The sequence below is a fragment of the Emydura macquarii genome, unplaced genomic scaffold, assembly GCF_026122565.2.
Source record: "Emydura macquarii macquarii isolate MOO-44397 ecotype Brisbane River unplaced genomic scaffold, CSIRO-AGI_Emac_v2 contig_2473, whole genome shotgun sequence".
Classification (NCBI taxonomy): domain Eukaryota; kingdom Metazoa; phylum Chordata; order Testudines; family Chelidae; genus Emydura; species Emydura macquarii.
The window spans coordinates 28886557-28909292 of record NW_027132610.1 but is presented as its reverse complement, the minus strand read 5'-3'; the positions used below and the strand labels follow the sequence as shown (position 1 = coordinate 28909292).

Below are 22736 nucleotides of genomic sequence, written 5' to 3'. Positions count from 1 at the left end.
TGTGACTATCGATAGTAGTAAAATAGAAGAGCTCTAAGATAGTCCCTGAAACTTCTTTCAGGCATATACTCTATATGAACTGTACCAAAATATATTTATATTTTTTTATTTTGTATGAACAGACCTCAAACTACTTTAATCTGATCTTTTTATCATAAGAATCAAATTACAATTATACAGTACTTTTTTCAAATTTAACACTATTTCTGAAAAGCTTATCATATAATCTTTTTAATGAAAGCAAAAAAGCATTAATCAGAGAAATTTCCTCTTTTCTTTCCTTTCTATAAATTCTTCATGCAACAGTAGTACTGGAAGCTAGGGAAGATAAATTCCACTTTACTGCCTCATCATACCGCACAGATTCTTGTACATCTCAATCTAAGCAGCAGAAGACTTTTACATATAATCTCTCAATTAAGAGTTCCTTCTCTTTATGAAGACATAGTGTGACTAATTTAAACTCACTGGGCATAGAGTTAGAAATTGATGGCTTCTCAGCATTGTCATATTCCTCCAGGAAGCACTATGTGTAAAATAGTGTGATTGGCTATGCAAACTGTCGCAGTTAATAATTTTTCTAGCTTACATACATTTAATGGGGACTATGTTGCTTTTCACAGTGACTCCTCTCATGCCTCATGCAGCCTTTCCTGCAATGACCTCTTCATCTAACAGTGTTTTTTTCCCTATTGGTGACATAGTAGTCACTTACATTCATCCAAGCTACATTCATATATATCAATTTCTGTTTTCACTCGTTTTTAATTTTCAGATTCAATTGACATACATTATCATGTCTTAGAAATATGGATGTATTTGTATATGTTTTGTCTTACAAATGCTTTATATATTTATTAATTATGCTACTTTTAGTCCATAGTAGGTGGAGGAATTATTCGTTTATCCATCTGTTTTACTCTTGTGTATAAATAGTGGTGTTGCATGTTCATAGGAAATCTTCCATGCCTTCATCGTAGGAAAGCTGTGGAGTATATTATGGTGATATTTGTTGGTATTGACTAGAATAGTTGTTTTTTTATATTTTATCAGACTTTACTTATTGCCACATACACATTTAATCTTATAGGATAAAACCAAAAATTAAACCATACGAGTCAGGTTTATAGACTGCATTTGTTTCTGTTAAAGGGCTTGTCTACACTACCACTACTGTTTGTATAATTTATGTTGCTCAGGGGTGTGGAAAAAACACCCCCCCCACCCCCTGAGTGACATAAATTACACTGGCAGAAGCACCGGAGTGCAGTGCTATGTTGGTGGGAGGGTTTCTCCCACCAACATAGCTACTGCTGCTTGTGGAGGTGGTTTTATTCTCCCGTCAGCATAGAGCAAATACACGAGTGATCTTAACAATGGTACAGCTGCATCGGTACAGCTATGCCACTGTAAGCTCTCTACTGTAGACATGGCCTAAATAACCATAGCCACACTATTGTATTACAATATTACTGAAAGAAAAGGACAGAAGAATCAGATTGAGTATAATGGATTAATATATGTCTCAATGTATCTATATCAATCTGCAAATTTCATTCTGTTTTGTAAATGCAATTTTGATTGAATGCTGTACAGTACTCTTGATTTTTGCACCATAGTCTCCATCCTGGGCTGGGACACCCAGGAGGTGTTATAAGAAATCCTTACACATAGCAGGAAAACTAATAATGGGAAAGCCATCAAGAGTTCTCAACTTTCATCGTCTGCCATTCAAATGGGTCCACTCTAGAGCAATAGGCTGACTGCAGTCCAGAGGAACTTGTTTTCCCAGTTTGGAATCAAGGGTGGGTTAGAGGGTGTTCATATGCTTATTTTTGGGAACTAGTTAATTGTTCTGAGTAATTACTTTTTATCTCCATAGGATCTCACATGTTAAATTCCAGTGGTGCTATTTCTGTTATCCCTTAGTGTGCAGAATATACGTACAGCTTTTAGGAGAGAAAGTGTTCAAACTTTTCAAATAAGAGTGTCTTATGGTTAAGGTTCTAAAATTATATTTGGGCCCCCAAATATAAATGGCATGATTTTTCAAAAGTGCTAAACACCTGCACATCTTAATGCAGTCAAGAGAACTGCAGCTGCTTAGGACATTTGAAAATTGGGCCACTTTTATTTAGGTCCCTAAATGTGGTTTTAGTAGCCTAAGTAGTAGGCACTAAGGTTTGAAAGTTTTGGCAAATGAGTTTCAACTTCATTGTGACCCATATGCTACTCAGCTCTATATCTTTTTTTTAAAATCAAATCTAGCTGTTGCCTTCTGCTTATTCCTTCCAGTGTCTGGTGGAGGTAGGGATGGATGAGGGCTGAACTAGCTAAAATTAATCCACAAAAGGAGGAAGTGATGCTGTAATTGGGTGATGGCAGTACCATATACACAGGGTGCTTGCCAACTTTTTGTCAACTAAGTCAGCAGCTTTGGAGTCGTACTTGATTTGTCTCTGTGTGACTCACCTCCTCAGTGGAGCATAACTCTATTGGTCTATTTTGCTACTGCTCCATACTTTTCTGGATAGCTATTTGTTTCTTGGTGTATTTCAAGCTGTTGGTTATGATCTTTAATGCTTGTGGCCTCTCACGATGGTTATACACAGTATAAAATTAAACTGACTAAAGTTTGACTAAAGCCATTCCAATAATTAAATCGGCTGTTTGTGTCTACAGTGCCCTCTTTCTGCCGGTGGTGCCCATCCTCATCATGAGCACTTGCATCGACAGAAGTGTGTCATTGTGGAGCACTGACAACCGTTCAGGGCTGACTGCTGGAGCCCCGGCCCCTTGCCCTAGGGCTGACCGCTGGAGCTGATATCCAGAGCTCCAACAGTTAGCCTCAGGGTTGCGGGGGGGAGACACAAGCAGTGGACTGATAGCTTGGGCTGTCAAAGGCAGCAACAGATAATGTAAACAACGCAGTGTCTATGAGGCTTAGCACCAGAGCCCCGCCACCCCAAGGCTGAGTGCCAGAGTCCCACTGTCCCCACCCCAATCGGGGCTGAGCGCCAGAGCCCTGTCAGACACCGTGTTGACCTAACTATATCAACCTGAGCACTATATCTCTTGCGGATGTGAAGTTAAGTCAATGTAGTGGGCAACTTACATCAGTAGGAGCCACACTTTAGTATGCTTATAGAGTTAGGTCAACGTAAGCTGCCTTACGTCACCCTAACTCTGTAGTGTAGATCAAGTCTCAGAGTGTCACAGCTAAATATAAGTCGGAATGGATAGTTTAGCATAACTAGTTAACACATCTTGTAAGAGACCATTCAAGATGAAGTGGCCTGTTAACACCTCTGCAGTCATAGATTAAAAAAGGGAGATTGGCGGGTTATTCATTGTTGTAATAAACCATAAATCCAGTGTCTTTATCAAAACCATGATTTTTAGTGCCTACCAAAGTTATGAATTTAAGCTCCCAGGCTCATATTTTGAAGGTTTTGTGTAGGTTTTCTATGAGTGTCCTGTTTTCTATGAGGACTGAGAAGTCAGATATGGAGTGAACATTGTGTGAAAAGTATTCGCCTAAAGGGGATAGTGTTTTTCTTTTATAATTTTTCTATGTGAGTACATTCAAGAGAGTAGTGATTGCCTGGTTTTGCCCACATGTTCGGACGTTTAGTAGACTGGATGAGGTACACCATGTGTTGAAATAGGCATGTGTAGGATCCATGGGTCTTAAAAGATGTGCTGTGGAGGCATATTGATCATCATAGCAATGCATATATTTTTCAAACAAAACCTGAATTTTTTCAAATTTTCACTTTTTGCCAATAACTCTAATAATTTTGTCAAAAAAAGATATTTCCACATGGGAACTTTCCTTTGTTGATGAAGAAGTGAAAACGTTTTCAATCAAAACAAACAAAAATTCCACTTGCTGTAGTCATCAATAGGGGTTGGAATCTTTAGATCTACAGCACAGACCTCTAACAGTTAATGAAGTAACTGGTACTATTAATAGGTTTTTATCCTCTATACAAACTGACTACTAAAGGGAATGACACACTTTGCAAATGGGTTTCACAGCTTTTTGCTAACCACAAAGGAATGTTGAGACTCAAGAATCCTGGTTTCAATTCCATGTTCTGGACTATAGTATATTCTAGTGGTTGCCAACACTTCTGTCTCTGTCCCTTGTCTGCCTCTCCCCTCTATTCCTTTCTCCCCAAACCTGCCCCCAAACTGTTCTTCACCTCTCTGCATTTGAGTCAGGATGCTTCATTTTTCCCCACCATGGTGTGACGGTGTGAGCAGAGTGGAACTCTGAGAGCACAGAAGAGTTCTACTCCCAATACTGTTCTCTGGCAGCACAGAAGCTTCTGGCAGCCAGGAGGGGCAATTGTAAGGAAACTTCTGCTCATCTTGTGAAGCTCTGGGTTGAAGTTTGCTCAGTACAGATGGGCTCTTCAAAGAATTTAACTCCCAAACTCTGATAAGCTATTATTAAGCAAGTGTGAATGGAGACTTTCAGAGGTTTATGACTCAGTGTAATTTGGGTAAATTTTCCACATGAACAGAAAAGACATCTCTCTAATTTTTAGGGTGATTTCTTTGCCAAATTTCATGTCCCTGCCAGAAAGCATTGAGTCACTACAACTTTTCCACAAAACAGTTGTAAAAAAAAGTTAACATAGCCAGAACAACATATTATCTCAAAGCTCCGGCTCAGAAATTGTTGAAAATTGTTTTTGCTGAAATGGTCTCAAAACTTTCAGCCTGAGGCAGACACCCAGAATGGAAATATTCAGACCAAATGCTTAAAATTTGGCAAAGTTATAAGCAACTAAAACAGGGTTTTATAATGGAAAGTAATAGGCAACTTAGGTCAGGTCCACATAAATTTTGGTAGCATTTTAACTATTTTAATTATGAATGTGGTTTTCTACTGAAATAATGAAATCAGCACTGCTCCTTGTGTATATGTATTATTAGTGACTTTGGAAGAAAATATAAGATCATTCATCACAGATCAAGTTTACAGATGACATAAAGATTGAAAAAGTGGTAAATAATGAAGACAACAGATCAATGATACAAAGCAGTCCAGATCACTTCATAATCTGGGCACTATATCATGTCAGTGGAACTGGAGTCAGAGATCCCTGTTCCCTGGGCAGACTCTTAATAATAGGGCACAACAGGACCAGGGAACATGTGGAGTTAGGCTGGAAGCTATTCAGCCACATGGACAGAGACGTGCACAAGGTTTAATAAAGATCCATTTGTTCAAATTAGCCTATATTCAACAGCACTCTTTCCTAATGAAACACCGGAAGCATCAGAGCTGTGAGTTCATTTGAACTGCAGCAGTTAGCATCATGAGCCATGGAACTTGATCTAGAGCCTCCCAGAGCCCAGGATTTTGCAGATGCAAACCTAAATCAATGACGGACGTGATGAAAAGAGGAATTTGAGCTGTACAGAGACCTGGCCATGCAGGATGATGACAACAGCAGGAAAGTACCTTTTGATGGAACAAGGCAAAAAGATCTGCACCTCTCTGAACCTCACCTGTGCCTCAAGCCTCACAGCAGACCTAAGAGCCTTGGGGACCTATTGTTCCCCAAAGCAGAATGAAATTGTGGAGCAACTCAGGTTTTTCAATAGAGAGCAATCCAAAGGGAAGGGGATAGATCCCTGTGTTACTGCCTTATGCACTCTGGCCGCTATGTGTTTTGGGGACTTTACAGACTGATTTGGTATAGGATAGTCTGAAGCACTTGGGATCACCTCTTGCAGAAGCAGCTGCTCCAAAAAGGCAATCTCGCATTAGACAAATGCTTAGACTTACAGCAGAATCCTCAAGAGAAAAGATGAAAGCCTTCGTAGGCAAAACATCCCCAGAAGTATATGCAGTGAGACGACAGCAGGTGACCAGTGCACTATACCCAGTGAGATGCATTTACTATAGGAGACAGCATGCATGGGTGAAGAAGTGCCCAGCACTAGGACAGCATTGCAAGGAATGTGGCAAGGTGAACCATTTTATTAGTGTCTTCAAGAGCAAAGGAAAGTCTCGAAAGATTGTCAGACTTGTAGAAGAGGGGGAAGGCAGATCAGACAGCACCGACTGACTTTCTTTCCTTGAGTCCAAGAGTATATCAGGTTCTAGTTGTTGGGAGAGAAAAGCAACCAGGGACAAACCAACCTTAGTGCATGCGACAATGTTAATAGGAAAACACCCTGTGTGATTTCAGCTGGATCAAGGCATACTGCAATGTGATTCCTTGGGGTGAATTGACCCACACACCCATTATGGAGAGCAGGTACACTCTAATAATATAGAATGAGAACCCAGTGCAGCCAATAGGAAATATGACCTCATAGTAATAAACCCAAAAAATAACAGATGGTACCAACTGAAGTTTGTGGTGGTGGATAGTAAGAATACTTGGAGAACACAGCCATAAAAGCCATGGATCTGATCAGGACTTAGTGTTGGAATTTCATAGCTGCAGAGCAAGATGCAAAAGGTGGAATCCCATGGAGAATGGAGACCATTTTAAAAGCATATTTTCAAAGGTGATGGGTGCCTTGAAGGAAACTTGTGACTGGAAGTAGGTTCCACTGTGAAGTCTACTTCTAGTCACAGGTTTTCTTCAAGGTACCCATGTGCTTTCCAGTGTCACTAAATAATCCAGAACTCAAAGAGCTCAAAAGTCTGCACAGCAAGCTTATCGTAGCAACTGTAGAGGCCAGTAGAGCCTGAGTATGTTGGTGGTAAAGAAGCTGTCAGGCAAATTATGCATCTGCATGGGCTCAAAGTTACTGAACTAGCATTCAAAAGATGCTATTATCCACTTCTCACAATTGATGACATCTTGCCAGAGTTTTCCAAAGCCAGAATCTTTATGACCTATGATGTTAGGAACAGGTTTTGGCACATAAACCTGGCTAATGAGTACAATGTGCTGGCAACCTCTGCAACACAATTTAGTTGCTACAGATGGCTGTTCATGTTGATGGGTACAAGCACCCAGGCATTAGATATGTTCCAGAGAAGAGTCACCCAATGCTGGAAGGATTGCCTATGGTAAAAAATAATTGCAGATGTTATTTTTAATGTAGGTGAAGAGCTATTGAAGCTAAAGGACAAGGTTGGCACAAGAACAAATGGATATAAACTGGCCAGGACTCATTTAAAAAAAAGCAACTTAAACAGTGTGAGGTGACATACATTGGATAACTGCTCACAGTAGAGATAGAAAGCAAATCCCAAGAGGATCACGGCACTCAGATGCATGCCAGCCCCAGTGGATATGAAAGGGGTACTGTGCTTTATAGGAATGATACATTTTCTGTACTCACCTGTGCAGTAAAAGAACCTATATGGCAGCTCACAAGGCAGGATGTTGAATGGACCTGAGAAGGTCCCTAACAGCAAGCATTTGACATCCTGAAACAGATGAACAGATGCCCATGTCCTGAAGTACTTCCAGCCAGGAAAGCCATCGATACTCCAGTGTGATGCATTAGAGAAAGGGTTGGTTGGACCACTTTTCCAGGAGCAGCTGGTTGCTTATGCCAGCAGAGCCCTGTCAGAGACTGAACAATGGTATTCCCAAATAGAAAAAAAAGCTTCTAGCTGTGGTATTCAGAGTGGAGAGATTCCATCAATATATCTATGGCCACCCAGTAACACTGTAAGCAGATTACAAACCCCTAGAGACAAACATGGCAAAATCCCTTCTTAATCCTCCAAAGAGATTGCAGCACATGTCGATGCACCTCTTGTGCTCCCAGGTGAAGATCAGATATTGTCCAGAACAATAACTATAGTTAGTGGCACTCTGAGTAGGGCATATATATCCAGTCTCACTGAGTTGAGGGAACAGGATTAAGATGTTGAATTCATTAACATTCTGCACTATTTCCTAGTTTCAACAATGACGCTGATGGAAATTGAAGAGGTTGTGGAAAAGGACATTCAACTACAGACAGACAAGAAAGCAATACAAGCAGAGTGGCCAGAAGACCCAAGCCATAGTACTAGTAGGAGCAGAACCATATTTTAAAATTTATAAATGAGCTGAGTGTGCAGGATGGAAACACATTTTGAGAAGAGAGAGCTGCTAGCCCCACTTTGTTATGTAAGGGTGTAATGTAAAAATACATGCCTCAGACCTGGGCATTGGTAGCTTTCTTAGATGGGGTTGCATGTGTGCTTAGTTGCTGGGAATGAACACTCAATTTTATTCCCTGATGGAAAATTTTGACACCTGCTGGTCATGTGATAACCCTAGCAGAAAGAGAATCTTACCACATGAACTGTTCACCCAACCATGGGAAAAAGTGGGAATGGACTTATTTACTTTCAAGGAAAATGAGTACTTGATTTTACAGGCGACTACTACTCACATTTTGGGGAAGTGCCTGAAATAAGAAAGAAGTCAGTGATTGTCAAACTGAAGGCCCATTTTGTGAGGTATGGCGTTCTGGACACTATATTCACTGACAACGTACCCAAATTGGCCATGGAAGATGCAAGGAATTTGCATGCAAATGGGATTTGACCACCAAACCTCCTCCCCAGAATACCCATAGAGAAATGGTAAGGTGGAATCAGCTGTGAAAACAGTTAAAAGACTGTTACACATTGTTTCTTGTGGTTCAGACCCCTTGTTAGCATTTTTGGCACAAAGGAATACCTTATCACAGAGGTTTCAAAGCAGTCCAGCACAGGTACTGATGACACGAAGGACCAAAACTCTGTTACCAAATAGGGGAAGAGACCTGTTGCTGCCGGAAGGATGGGAATGCTTCTGGAAGAAGATGTACTCTAGTGCCTGCTTTCTCTGATAGTTGGTCAACAGGTTATCTAGGTATTCCTGTGAGGATCCAGCCATTAGAGACACATCAGGAGGAGTGAATTAAGAGTCACGAGGGGTACAGTGGCACCCAGGTCATACAAGTTGACTACACAAGAGTGATAAATGATTCAAAGGAAAGGGGATATGTCTGAACCAGCAAAAAAACACCCGGTGAAACCCTACAGAAGTATAGAGATCATCACAGTATGGAGACACAGAGAACTGTCTACAGGCCAACTCCACACAGAGGTAGCATACGCCACAGAGATGGTTTGCTAGACTCAGAGACAGGTGATAGGGAGACAGAGAGAGGTCAGTTCCTGATGTAGTCACCTGTTGAGGACACCAAACTATCTCAAAGACAATATAACCAGCCAAGTTTGTGATAAAGGCAAGACACCAACTCAGCTATGTGCATGCAAACTCTGGCCAAAGAGACAAGGGGTGTGGGTATGGGCATCAATTATTTGTTGTAATGTTTATATTAAAATGTTTATAAAATAGGGAAGATGTATCATGATCATTGGAACTGGAATCAGAAGGACCCTTTTAGCAGGATAAACTTATGGATGAGATGTCAGGGGAACAGGGAATGTGTAGATTTAGGCTGAAAGGAATCCAGGCACCTGGACAAACCAGTGCACAAGGTTTAACAAAGTTCCACTTTTTAATTTAACTTGCACTTAGTGTCACTCTTTGCTAATGAAAAAGGTGCAATCAAACAATATGCATTTGAATATTACCCCATGTAAGGTTATACCTCTAAGGACAAAGAATGCAAGCTTGGCTTATAGGATGGGGGACTTTATTCTGGGAAGCAAGGACCCTGAAAAAACTTGGGAGTCAGCTGAATAAGAACTCCTAGCATGATGCTGTAGCCAAAATGGCTAATGCAATCATGGGATGTATAAACAGGAATATCAAGTAGGAGTAGAGAAGTTATATTACCCCTTTGTATTTGGCACTGGTGTGACTGCTTCTAGAATACTGTTTTTGGTTATGGTGCCCACATTTAAAGAAGGATGTTGAAAAACTGGAGAGGATTCAGAGAAAAGCCTTAAGAATGATTAAAGGATTGGAGAACATGCCTGAGAATGATAGACTCAAGGAGCTCAATCAGTTTGGCTTATCAAATAGAAGGTTAAGAGGGTAGCTTGATCACAGTCTATATTATATGCTGGTGTCCCTTGGATTCTCAATCTGAACTTCAGTTTCACCTGTTGCCAGGAGGACATTTGCACTTTATACTGATGTATCCTTTGTCCTTATAACTCTTGGGTCTTCTTTGAGCCTAGGTTATTCCCCCAGGGCTCCCTCTCTACTTTGTACTGTCAGCAGGTCCTTAATGGGTCTCATCTAATAACACACCTCACCTTCAGATAGCACTTAGTTCTGGAACTTCTCTCTCAAAATGTTTTTTACCACTCTTTGACCTGTATAAACAGCTAGCATCTGGCTGACTTAGGACTCCTACTTCCCTGAAAAATGGGTAGGCACAAGTAGTGAAATTTTCCATTTGCTTTTTCTCTCAGAATATCTTCATATTCTAGATATAAGCACATTTTAAGTGCTTATAATCAAATGCTCAAAGTCTAAATATTAAGATGGGTGAACTTGAGTGCTCCATATTAAATGAAGATATTGATATAACATGCATCAGAGAAATTTAGTGGAATGAGAATAATCAATTGGGCACAGTAATACCAGGGTACAAAATATATCAGAAGGACAGAATAGTTCGTACTGGTGGGGGAGTGGCACTATATGTGTAAGAACACACAAAGTCAAATTAAATAAAAGTCTTAAATGAACCAAACTGAGCCATAGAATTTCTATGGATAATAATTCTGTGCTTGAATTATAAGAATATATCAGAAGAGATATACTACCGACCACCTGTCCAGGATGGTGATAGTGAGTGAAATGCTCAGGGAGATTAGAGAAGTTATAAAAATAAAAATTCAATAATAATGGGGGATTTCAAGTATCTCCATATTGACTGGGCACACGTTACTTCAGGACAGGATGCAGAGATAAAGTTTCTTGACACCTTAAATGACTGCTTCTTGGAGCAGCTAGTCCTGGAACCCAGAAGAGGAGAGGCAATTCTTGATTTAGTCCTAAGTGGAGCACAGGATCCGGTCCGAGAGGTGAATATAGCTGAACCGCTTGTAATAGTGACCATAACATAGTAAGGTTTAACATCCTTGGTGGGGGAGGTGCGGAGAGAGAGCATCAAATCATCCCACCATGGTAGCATTTAATTTCAGAAAGGGGAACTATACAAAACTGAGGAAGTTAATTAAACAGAAATTAAATGGAACAGTGCCAAAAGTGAAATCCCTGCAAGCTGCATGGAAACTTTAAAGACACCATAATAGATGTTCAATTTAAGTATATACCCCATATTAATAAACGTAGTAAGAAGACCAAAAAAGTGCCACCATGGCTAAACAGTAAAGTAAAAGAAGAAGTCGGAGGCAAAAAGGCATCCTTTAAAAAGTGTAAGTTAAATTCTGTTGAGAAAAATGGCAAGTGAAGTGTAATTAGGAAGGCCCAAAAAGAATTTGAAGAACAGTTAGCCAAAGACTTAAAATGTCATAGCCACTGGACGATTGAGATGCTAAAGGAGCACTCAAGGAAGATAAACCTACATCGGAGAAAAAAAATGAATTGTATGCATCGGTCTTCACGGTTGAAGTTGTGAGGTAGATTCCCAATCCTGAGCCATTCTTTTTAGGTGACAAATCTGAGGAACTGTCCCAGACTGAGGTGTCATTAGCTGGGGGCTGGAGCAAAACTAGAGACAGCAGAGGCGGGGACAAAACTAAGCTCAGCTGTGGGCTAAGAATGCATTGAGCAGCCACTGGGCTGCTGCTGTTGCTGAGCGTCGGCATCAGTCTGCTGACTCCTTCAACTGATCACATGGTGTGGTCAATCGGACAGCTTCTATTTGGGCCAGCTGTATTTGTTAGCTTGCCAGGACACTAGCTCTACTGCAGACTAGGCCTCTTATCACCCAGGATCCTGTACCTCTTCCTCCTCCACACATACTACATTAACTCCTATCAGCAGATGAGACAGTGCAGTTGAGAGCCCCATAAAACAGCAGGAGAGGCGCTGAACTGAATAAACTCAGTGGGGCCTGGAGATCATGAACAAAGAATACTCTATCCATTTCTTTCCTACCCCATGATCCCCATCCTCCTCCATCACTCTTCTGGGGCCTTTCTCATGTGATATTTCTAAGAAGAGGGTAGACTCTATTCTACAACTTGGAGCAGTGGGGAGAAGCACCTGTGGAGTTCAAGGTCAGGGGGGTTTACTCTTATTATTTCCTACTTCCTAAGAAGAAAAGAAGTTTGTGTTCCATTCCAGACAGATAAATAACAAATTCATCTGTCATTTCAAGTTCAGGATGCTTAACTCTAACCTCTGTAATCCCTTCCTTAGATCCTCAAGACTTCTTGCAAAACAGCTGTTTCCATATTGCAGTTCACCTGGCCCTCAGAAAATACCTGTCTCCTCATGGGAAAGTCTCATTATCAGTTCAGAGTGCTTCCCTTCAGACACTCCACATCTCAAAGTGTATTCATCAAGTGTCTGGTGGTTGTGGCAGCTCACTAAGTAGATGGGATACAAGTCTATCCATATCTCAACAACTGGCTTTTTCAGGGATCGTTGCTTTGATAAGTGAACAATCCTGTACAAATAACTTTGGAGCTTTTCACTGCTGTAGGTCTCAGAGCCAACAGACAAAAAAATCACTCTTACTCCGTCTTAACGCATAAAGTAAATAGGGGCAGTATTCGACTCCATAGCAGTGAAGCCCTACCTACCACAGGACAAGTTCTTCTCAACATTCACTTCATCAATCAACTTCAGGCTCACCCAAATACATCAGTTAGGTCATATTTCAGACTTATGGAACACATGGCTTTGTGTACCTATGTAAAGCAGTTTTCTGGAGTTCACCTTCTCTCCATGAAACGGTGTTTGAGATACGTTTAACTACTAGGCAGACACCACACGAACAGGTTGGTCAGAATTCCTCAGGAAGTCTTCTCATCAGTTTGATGGAAGGACTGTATGTAGCAGAGTGCCCTCACCACCTCTTCCAACCAAGACACTCTTAACAGATGCATCTACTCTTGGACAGGGAATTCATCTGGGTCACCTGCAGACACAAGGACTCTGGTCTCCACAAGAAATGAATCTCCATATAAATATCCTGGAGCTAAGAGCGATTCACCTAAAATGCATAGCATTCCTGTCCAGCCTTCAAGTGATCACAATCTAAGTACCAATGGACAATACTACAGCAATGTGTGACATCAACAAGAAGTGGGAGCACACTCATCAACTTTTTATCAGAAAGTAATCCAGCTGTGTGACTGATGCATCAGCCATCAGATCACACTAGTGGCCCTAAATCTCCCAAGTTTGCAGAACACTCTGGCAGACATTACTCAAACAATCCTGACTGGTTAGTCAAAGTCTCAATATGAGGAGACATCTTTCACAAATGGCATTTCTCAGTCGGTTGATTCAGTTGCTTATTCTTTGGGGATCATAACTCCTCTTCTTTCCCTGGGATGTCTGGACTCTGATTGTTGCAGACACCTGAGGCTAGACCTCTTTGTTATGAATCAGAACAATATTCTCATAGACTTCAAGAACAGAAGGGACCATCACGATATGCAGTCTTACCTCTTGCACACTGCAGGCCACAGAAGCTCACCCACTCCTGAAATAGAACCCTAATCTCTGACTGAGTTACTGAAGTCCTCAAATCATGATTTAAAGATTTCAAGTTACAGAGAATTTTTCATTTACACTAATTTAAATTTGCAAGTGACCCATGCCCCATGCTGCAGCATAGGAAGGCAAAAACAAAACAAAACAAAAAAAAACCCAGGGTCTCAGGCAATCAAAACTGGGGGAAATTCCTTCCCAACCCCAAATATGGCAATCAGTTAGACCCTGAGCATGTGGGCAAGACCCCCCAGGAAGATACCTGGGAAAGAATTATCTGTAGATAAGTCAGAGCCCTCCCCATCTAATGTTCCATCTCCCACAGTAGGGATTTTTGCTACTGACAATTGCCCATGTGTCACATGCCACCATAGGCAGTCCCATGATACCATCCCCTCCATAAACATATCAAGCTCAGTCTTGAAGCCAGTTTTGCCCCCCATGGAAGACCATTCCAGAACTTCACTCCTCTGATGGTTAGAAACCTTCAACTGATTTCAAGCCTAAACTTGTTGATGGCCAAAGTATAGCCATTTGTTCTTGTGTCCACATTGGCACTTAACTTAAATAACTCCTCTCCCTCTCTTGTGTTTATCCCTCCAGAGGAGGATTCAGCACAGGATCTTTATTGGACATCTTCCTCACCATTGGACATCAGGGTTCATGTAGGCTTACCCAACTATTCCACTAATACTGAGGGTACTGAGAAAATTCAAAACTGATGCAGCTCAGATAGTAATGATTACCCCAGCATGGTCCTGGCAGTTATGATACACAGGCCTCATGATTTGTCAACTCAGCACCCAATCACATGTCCAGTTCAAGCTGATGTGCTTATGCAAACCAAAGCTTAGATTCTACATCCGGGGACCCAGCATCACAGCACCGCACAAACTAGATGGTGGTTTGGTGATGGCCATAGACAGAAAGTGCTCTACAGAAGTTCAAAACGTTCTGACTTGTAGTAGAAAGGACTCCACTAGACTGACTTATGCAGCAAAATAGAAGAGTTTGTCTGGGGAATGCAGAATACCTGCTACCTTTAGGGACCTCAGTAGCTGTTATTTTAGATCGCTTGCAGCCCTGAAGCATTTGGGATTCTCCATTCACTTCATAAGAGTCTACTTGCCAGCTGTTCGGGCTCATCATCCTCTCACAGAGGGTAACACAATCTGGCACGTCACAGTTGCTAGGGTCCTTAAAGGTCTCATTCATATCTTTTCACCAGTTAAAGACATTCCATCCTCCTAGTCCTCCTAGGACTTTAATATAATGTTATCAGCATTAATAGGAGTGTGAAAAGCTGACCTTCTCCCCAGCTCCCAAAGGACTCATTGCCATGACAAGAGTCTCTTTCCAGGTAATTTATTTCTCTGAACATACACAAACACAAACAGTCCCACCTCTGGACTACAACTAACATTTAGTTCTTCCTGCTTTTAGGTGTTCCTGGAGGGCCCCTTTCCCCAACAGGATCCCACTGCCTTCCCTCCCAGGGGACTCTGACAACCTCTCCCAGAAACTTCCTGTTGCTCCTGCTTCTTGGCTTTGAATCACTGGGTCACCCTCAGCAGGTTCCCACTGTCTCCCCTCGGACTCTGCCAGACACTCTGAGAACTTCCAACTTCTGATCCGTTTCCCTATTCTAAGAGAACCAGTGAGAGCCTCTTTCTGCCCCTTTCTTATTTCTCAGGTCTGATTGGCTCAGATTCCTCCTTCCCTCCCCCCTTCCCACATGTTCTATCTTATAGCCCAATTTGATTCAGCTAATGAGGCACAGGTGCACTGGCCCTACTCTCTCTCAAAGGGCCAGTACCACCCTGTGACAAGAACCTCACTTCTATATAAAATTTGGAGAAACATTTTTTAAATGAATGGTATTTCCTCTGGTTTTTTTATAGTTTTACAAATTTTGAAAAATCCCTGTTTCATTTTCAGAAGTGATTTAGGCACTTATGAGCCTAAGCCACATTGACTTTAATTTTTGACACGGGAACCTAGACTCACAGAATCATAGAAGTTTAGGATTATTTTTCTTGACAATAAAAGTGCCTTGCAAGAGACTGGGTTTGAACTGATGAAGTCTAAAGGGTACATACAAATAAATAAAATGAATAATGGAATTTGAATAGTTACTGTCTGATATTTCATATATCAAACAATGTTTCACTATTTGTATAGGATATTGAAAATATTGTAAATTTCTATTTTACAACAGTAACAGATGGCTACATACAGAAATATATGTAAAATAATCAAAATATTTTGGATGTATTGCAAGGCTCTTCTGTTTTCCACAGATGGATAGGTGGAGTGAGGCCCTAAAAACATATTGTTTAATTGTATTTTGAGAAGGATACAAAGTGGAAGGGAATGTGATGGGAATGACATGGTTCTGTTTCTTTGAAGAATACCATATTATTGCCACAGCTTCCTTTACCTCATTTAAGTTACAGTAGTAGAGATTTTTGAAGATCACTATTTATTCTTGAAATGTTATAGGTGTATGTTATGTTTTTACAGGCTTAGATTGACATTAGTGATTGAACTGAGAAGTGATGAAGGCAAGAATTAAAGGTGGTATTTCAAAAGAACTATTGTCCAAGTCAAGATAAATATACCTTAAGCACTGCATTTGCGGGGTAAACAATTAGAAATTAAGACCAAAATCAAATCCATCATGTTAGAGATTTAATCATAAACAGATTTTCAGAAAGAGACATTTACTCAAAGGAAAGAACTATGTCATAGTCTCTCCTTTTCTCCCATCCTGTTGCAAGTATAGCTAACAGATATGGTGATAGTGCAGTATCTATCAAGAAACAAGGAGGGAAAGAATAGAGGGCTGAATGGTAGATATGCAAGTTCTGCCTTCCACCCCTTCAGGTAGGCCTTAAACTAGAAACCTAGGGCAGAGAGAGGAATAATGTAGGTAAAGAGGGGACGACAGAGAGTATTCTGACAAACTCATGCTATGAGTAAATTTCCCTTGTTGAATTTATCCTTTTCCCCCTTCTTCCATTCTGCCTGGATGTATAGCACTCATGTAGCATGTGTGGAAATGACTATATCCTGCAAATAACTGAATTTACCTTAGAAGTAACTTGGAGTATTTCATGTCCAAAGACCACCACTGTGGAGGAATCAAGATCCACTCAATAGTGGTAGCTAGAGCTGTCAGTCAGAGACAAGGCAATGACTCTGCAGATCTCCAGGGATCCTCTGCTGTTTCCACCCAAGAAGTAAAAAGACCTCTGGTGCAATGTTCTTTCAGTGACAATTAAGGGGATTCACTTGCCTGCTGATAAATAATATTAGTACAGTATTTTAATTAGCCACTAATAGTGGCCTTAAATTGTGGCTATCCTTTCTTTGGCTCACAAAAACTAGTAGTCTTAGTCTTTTGAAAAATCCTAGTCCTAGGCAAATGAAACTGTAGCTCTCTCTACATCCAGAGAGTGAACTCTCACTTTGAACGGAAAGGAGAGATTCAGATAAAAAGTGGGAGGAACTGCTGGCTCATTACATGGAAATCTCTAAACACCTGAGGAAGGAAAAGAAATACCAACTTGTTTAGAAAAAGTTGGAAGTAGGCAGGATTAATAATGAGGGAACTTGCTCTCCAACCCCATGAGCTGAACAAATGGCAATTTAAAAGCACGACTATGAGAGTTAACACTTGTAGTAGTGAGTCTCCCAGGATCTGGAAGTGAGAGCAGCACAAACTTTGGAGAACTAGAGTGCAATTCCTATTAAGGGATAATGGTTCTTAAGTTAAGGGCCTTGAAAAGTTGGAAGTATAGATATGGGAATTCAGGTCATCTCACCTTTCAGAAGTAATGAAAGGTAGAAACAGCTGAGACTTAGGCTCCATTCTCTCAAGGCAGAAGTCCCTTTTTGAAATCTGGCAGTATAACACTAGGTTATGCTGGAGAGAGCCAGGAAATGGTGGGAATAGAAGGCTCCTACCCCTTTTCTGTAGAAGAACAGGGTACACATATCTAAATAATGCAGTCTTTCCTTCATGGAGGGAAGGTTAGGATCAATACTGTTGACTTGTCAGACTTCACAGATCCTGTCTAGATCTGTTCAGCTGGAAGGAGAAGATGATGTGAGATTAATATCAGGCTATGTAAAAAGCTCAAAAGAGCTGCATCTCAGGTGATAAAATTTTATATGAAAAGAACTTGGATGCACAATATAAAAATGTGAACAGAACAGAAGAATTAGGCACTCTTGAAGATAAGGTTTCCTGAAACGTAGGCCCTTAATAGGCAGCGAGGTCTAGGGCCTATGAGGAATTAGAAAACTTCTAGGTGATTCCAGAAGTTTGGAACTCCTAATAGATAAGATTGCTGATTGATATTTAATGGAAAATGTGTGGTTAAAATCTCTGTGCTTTTGAAAATCTGACCAAGTGTACTTTGTGTAAATATTGCTGGAGATCCTCTGATGTTGGGTAAAGTATTCCCTTTCCTTTGGTTAATACTATCCAAGAGATTGTTGAGTAGAGGAAAGGCAACCTTTTGGAAGATTCAGGACTTTGGATCTCTAATTTGAGGGGAGAACAACTTCGAGAGTTGCCAGATTGCAAGAAATAAGACATGCAGAATTTTCACACTGATTATAGTCCAAGAACTCATGACCCCACATTCTGGGATTTGGAGATATCAGATTCCCAGGGAAAGAAATCAAGATTCACAGTAACAATCTTAAGCATACAGGGGTGCTAGTGGGGGAGAGGAGGCTTTTAAGGGCTTGAAAAGTCTGCCTGTGGAAGATTCTCACAAAAAGTCAGTTGGGGAAGCAGAGGAGATCCCAGAGTAGTGACCAGAATCAAGCCAGCGCTGTTCTAAATGCCCTGCTGCAGCCGACAGGAATAATGTTGCAGCTGGTAGGTTACAAAGGGCACATGGGAACACCCCTTGCTGGGAGACCGCAGAGAGAACAGCAGTTTACTTTAATAATGTGCCACCACAAAGTATCATTGAGGACAGGGTTTGAAAGGCCCATTCGCCAGCCACTTAAGAGAGTTGAAAGGGGATTGAAAAGAGGGTGCTGAAATGGCCCTAGGTCTTTTTATCTCGTATGAGGTCTAACTTATTTTGAATGTTTCTAATGCCAATGTATATTCAGGAACTGACACTTGATAAAGTCAAACAGACATACCATGCATGGAAGATAGAAAGATCAGTGTGTGTATCAAAGAAGGTTACTAATTATTTTCCTTACATTTCCAGTTTATCTATGAAGCCATTAAACTAACACCCATTTTGATTTGTCTTTTCGTTATCAATATTAAAATTAGACAGTACCTTCGAGCTCAGAATCCAAGTGTGAAAAAACAGCTCTGGAAAGCAAGAAGGTTTGTTTTTGTTTTAATGTGCAGTCTGTAACCTCTCTTCTGTATTCTGCACATTGTCTAAATGAAAGCTAATTTGCATCAGAGAGGCCTGTTAAGCATAAAAAAATGAATGTGCATACTCTTTAAGAACAATATGAAGGAAAGTGCCAGTAGCAGATATTTCTCAGATAATCTTTTGGGTATCCTGCAAAAAATTATCTGAAAGTAGCGACCACAATAGTTCTTTTGCTTTATGTAATAATAATCAGTCTATCAGCCTTTGCTTTTACTTTAAATCATGATGTAAAACTTGGGCAATGCAGGAGGGAGTTAAGAATGGAAAAGAAAAGGCTTTATTTCCCTATAATAGTGGTTTACTATTTCCCCTTCTAAGAAATGCTCACTCTTCCTATGCTGTATTGCTTGCCTAATTAGAAAGCCTGTAAAGAACATGGAGTCCTTAAGAAAAAATAATTAGAAGTACTCAAGGCTGCTGTGTATGTTACTATTCACCTTTGTGTTTACTTGCGTAACTATATCTTATATAATATAAAGCTGAAAGAACCTCCCCATTGTGTAAATTTCAACCAAATAAATGGGTCCAGAGAGTCAAAGATGTTAACATTACCCTGTCACTGTGCAACACTAAATGGTTAAACAGGATTTGGGGTTCTAGTACAGCGACCTCGACCTGCTAAGTTCTATAGCAAGAACCACCATTCAAAATATATTTAATCTTTATTAAAGATACAGACTAAGAAATAAAAACAGTTAAACCATTTGATATTAAGTAAGGCTTTCATTTAAACACTGTCCCTTATTTCTTTTCCCTTTAGCTATAGAGAGTTTGTATAAGGAAAAAACCTGTCTGACAGTCTATTACGTTACAAATGATGATAACATTCTTTTTATGGGGAGAGAAAATATTAGTTGAGATGTGCCATGGCTGCTGTTTAAGTTGTATCCTGTTTCCTAGAAGACAAAACAAGACAAATGCACACAAAACAGGAGGGGAAAAATAGCAAAGATAGAAAATGCAGCTTCGGTCACTAAGGTTGATTCTCACTTGAAACCTCACTGCTGGAAAAAGCACAGGCACAGCACACAGTCTCATCAGCTACTCCAAGTGTTGGCAAAGTTATATTAGTATCAGACTGTTTAGGGCATTGGTTTTAGCTTCTTCTTTGGTAATAGGCTTGCAGAATATGCAATCTTGGTCCATTAAGTCAGACTCTTAATCAACAAAAGTCAAAAGAAGAGTGATAGGAAAGAGAAGAAATAAGATGGGGAAGGGAAAGGACTCATGAGGGAGGGGGTGCTAGCAGGAACCAAAATCTTGTGTCCAAGGTGGTGTTTGGATATTAGATTGAGCCAGTGAAGATGGTGATGTCAACTGAGACCCTCTCTCTATGAACTTCTCTGGTCTGGATCTTTGTCAGGGTTAAGATAACAAAGGCTCAGCAGTATCTCAGTGGATCCAGGAGACAGTGAGATTGACAGCCGTGACTGTGAAGCTCACTCCCTTCCTATCCAACAGTTTCTCAACGAGACAGCTAATTTGATTTCCCTCCCAAAAATCTTGGGTTTTTTTAAGGGTCCCCAAAGGGACTGATGGGTGGAATAGCCTATCCCCTTGTTATTTTGTCCACCATTTAGGCTGATTTCGGACACGCCAATTTTGGTTCATTGCTTTCCAGTCCCACACTTCTCTTGCTCATGTGATTTGAACACAGTCCTTGAGTTTTATTAGTAGCGCTTTGTGTTTGGACTAATTCAGTATTTCAGTCTTCCTTTTGTATCTTTTACCATCAGCATTTATCGTTTTATGAGATTGGATCATTTTATAAACTTTTATCCATTTTCCTATAGTTAAGCTCACACTTGGGGTAGGCCTATCAGGCTCCTGCTATGACAACACTGTAAACAGAAAAAAAAAGTGTTGGACACTTATAGCGAATATTCTTCAGATCAGTGTTAATATGCTTGCACCTTTTCTCCGCTTAATATTTAGTTTTAAAAGAACATTTATGATGGGCATGAATCCGTGGCCAGAAAGGAGAGTTGAGTTAACACTACTCTCACGTATCCTCTCCCTTTTCATAATGAGAAATTGATAATCTAACTTCAGTTAACATTTTTTACCTGTCGTGGTGATGACTTACATTTTGAATGCCTTTTTTCCCCCACATTCCTTATTCTTTAAGGGTGAGTTGTGATTACTGCTATTAGCCAATTATGAATTGTTCACACAGCTAATCTGTGCTAAAACATCTTGTTGTGGCCATGCCTAGAAGCCCCAATCTGGATCAGAGCCTCATTGTTTTAGGAACTACCTTCTTTTTTACATTTAACTCTTTGGGGTAGATCCTGTCATTCTCTATATATCTGTACCTAGCACAATGGATCTCATCCTGAATGAGACATGTTCGTGCTACTGTAATATAAATGATAAATAATAGTAAGGGAGAGCCTGGTGGATCAAGTGGATGTAAAGCAGTCTCTCCATTTCTGTGTTTAGAGAACATAAAAGTTTTCATTGGTCTCTAGTTTTTGGCATGAGGATTAGTCTGAGAGGAAGTGTCTTTATTTAGTAAACATTGAAATTGCAATTTGTTTCAGAAGGTTTCTTTATGAGTTCTATAACATATTTGTACTACATAGCAATGGCATATTTCAAGGTTTATTTTTAAAATGTCTGTAATTGATATTGCAGCTATATTAAACTAGATATTCATTTTTATCTCAGCCTTTTATATTAAATGCATAAATATTATCTTCACTGAGTTTAAGAGGAAATAAACCTTTGTCTTTCTCAAGAAGGCTCTCACCTTGCTTATTCTGTATATTTTTGAGCCTTACTAAAGAGGAAGCCAACTTTTTCACAGTGCCATATTTCTAGTAAAATTTCTTGCATCTAAAAATTAATGATTATTGAACAGGATATGACACTATGGGATAATCCCAATATATCTAAATGTATAACCAGTAGTTACTGGAAGAAGTAGTGAGAAAAAAGGAATATTATAATTCCCATATGTAAAAAAGTGACACTTTATTATAATTTAAGCAGTTTCAGATTCAAATATAATCAACATATTAATAATTTTAGGTGTTTCTAGGTCTTACTTTTTAATTATTCTTAAATGGAATTAGATAACTTATATTATGTATTAGTACTGTTAATTAAAATAGCTAGTACAGGATTTGGAAGTTTTACAAATTGTTGTCAAAGCCTAGAAAAGCATTTATTGAGCCATTTAAAACTAAATTGGAAAAATATTTGCATATCCACTGAACAGAAGCAGGCAATATATATGAACGCTTAACACATCACAATGAATGCCAGACACATAATATAAAGTTCTACATCAAATTTATATAATATATTTAAAATTATCTAGATTAACCTAGAGATATCCTCAAACATTGTATGCAAGAATTCTGGGAGACATGGACCTCTGGGGCAGACCCGGCCCTTGGGCTGTGTCAGGGTTAGATGCAGCCTCACCACTGTGTCCAAAGGGGGGTGGGAGGATGGTTTGCAGGGTCATCTCCCACCTCTGAGCAGCAAGTGGCCTGGGTTCCCCACTGCCATGCTGGAGCCTCCAAATGTATTTATTACAAATAAAATTTGCAGAATTTTGTGCAAAAATTGCAAATATTGATTCCCTCAGGAGTAGCAGGTGAAGCGGCTCACCAGGGTTAGCAGCACCATGCCAGGAACACCAGGTGTGGGCAGGCAGGCTCAGCCCAGCATGATCCAAATGTGGAAGGGCTTTGTGTGGGGGAATCCAGATGTGGGTGAGAGGCTT

At 40.2% G+C, this 22736-nt stretch overlaps 1 protein-coding gene across 3 annotated transcripts in view; it reads left to right on the top strand.

Moving 5' to 3' along the window:
* DIAPH3 (diaphanous related formin 3) overlaps positions 1–22736 on the top strand; it is a 581492-nt gene that overhangs the window by 359349 nt on the left and 199407 nt on the right. The gene's annotated exons all lie outside the window — the stretch shown is intronic.